Genomic DNA, 1,649 nt, shown 5'->3' on the forward strand with positions numbered 1-1,649 from the left:
CTTTTTGATTCCATTAATTGAACTTTGTTTGATTAACTCGAAGTTCTTTAAAGACCTCCGCCTTCTTTGAAATATCATGAACAGTTCCTGTAGGTTGAGCGCCCCTTTCAAGGAAATATAGAATAGCAGGAACATTTAAATAAGTTTGATTCTTTATCGGATCGTAAAAACCGACTTTACGAAGATCTCTTCCCTCTCTTCGGGATCGAACATCAATTGCAACGATTCGATAGATGACTCATTGGGATAGATGTATATGAAGAATCCCCCCCCCCCCCCTAGAAACGTATAGGAGGTTTTCTCCTCATACGGCTCAAGAAAGAATGATTCGAATTTATGTATATAGTGGCAAATGTATCCAAAAAATTTTGAATTAGACTCTAACTAAAAATTGGAGTCGTTTTTTGTTCTTCTCTCCTGAGAAGAAAAATACCATTCGTACTCATAACTCAAGTTAGGTAATTATCAAAGGCCTAGAGAGGAAATCCTTAAACATTTATTGAGCCGTCTCTAACCCATTTTTTTTTATTTGTCTCACCTAGAATCTATTTCCACATTCTAATCTAGTTCGAGTTGTTGAAACAGTTGAAAAATGGAGTTTACTTGTTCCGGTATCCGTTATCCTTGCTTTGAATCATTGGGTTTAGACATTACTTCGGCGATTCTTAATCGTTTCAAAATGGCAGCAACATACCTTTTATTATTTCTTTCTATTGAAAGAATCGTACGAATGATTGATTCCCCTACGATACAATTTTGGTCAAATATTTTTACCAATTCCGAACTATTTAACTTTTTGGTTTGAACCCCTTTCAAATTTGACCCTTTCGATTTCTATATCGAAGATATACTTACGTTACGAAGTTTTTCCAACCTATTGATTGGTACTAACCCTAGACTCTTCCCCTGATAAATGAATCAATACTTTATACTCGAGCTCCATCATGTACTATTTACAACCAATAAAATTGGTTTCCTAGTGTAACAGAACAAACTATGTCGAGCCAAGAGCATCTTCACAGATATATAAAATGGTGGATTCCTGCATCCACAACCGACCATGTCCTTCAAGTCGCACGTTGCTTTCTACCACATCGTTTCAAACGAAGTTTTACCATAACATTCCTCTAATTTTGAACCGGTATGCCCGGTATGGAATTGATTCAATATGGAATCATGAATAATCATTGGCTTAATTGCTACCCAGCAGTCCACACCTTCCTTATATTTCCTTATATATAATATATATATATATATGCTTATATATATGATATATGCTTATATATATGCTTATATATATATATGGAAATGGAAGGATAGGTATTTTTTTTTATTTTATCTGGAGAAGTCTCAGCAAGGATTTAACATGATCCTATATCATATGAATGAGACTTTCATTTTTCTTTCCATACTTTCTATAAAAAGTAAATAGATATATTCTATTTATATTTTTTTTTATACATTATACACGTGTCATTGACACTCGATTGCGAGTGTAAGAATGTGAATCGATACGCTTGTGAGAAAGTCAATCAATAAGGAGTATATAGTTCATAAAACAATGATTCGAAATCTGAAAGAAACAAAAAAAAAAATGGAATCACATTGTATCCAATATCCCACTTACTTTTATTAGGGGATTAGGGAAG

This window comes from Aristolochia californica, unplaced genomic scaffold, assembly GCF_029961685.1.
Source record: "Aristolochia californica isolate CCGP_79_NKW_82.1479 unplaced genomic scaffold, dmAriCali1.0.hap1 SCAF_179, whole genome shotgun sequence".
In the NCBI taxonomy this organism is placed as follows: domain Eukaryota; kingdom Viridiplantae; phylum Streptophyta; class Magnoliopsida; order Piperales; family Aristolochiaceae; genus Aristolochia; species Aristolochia californica.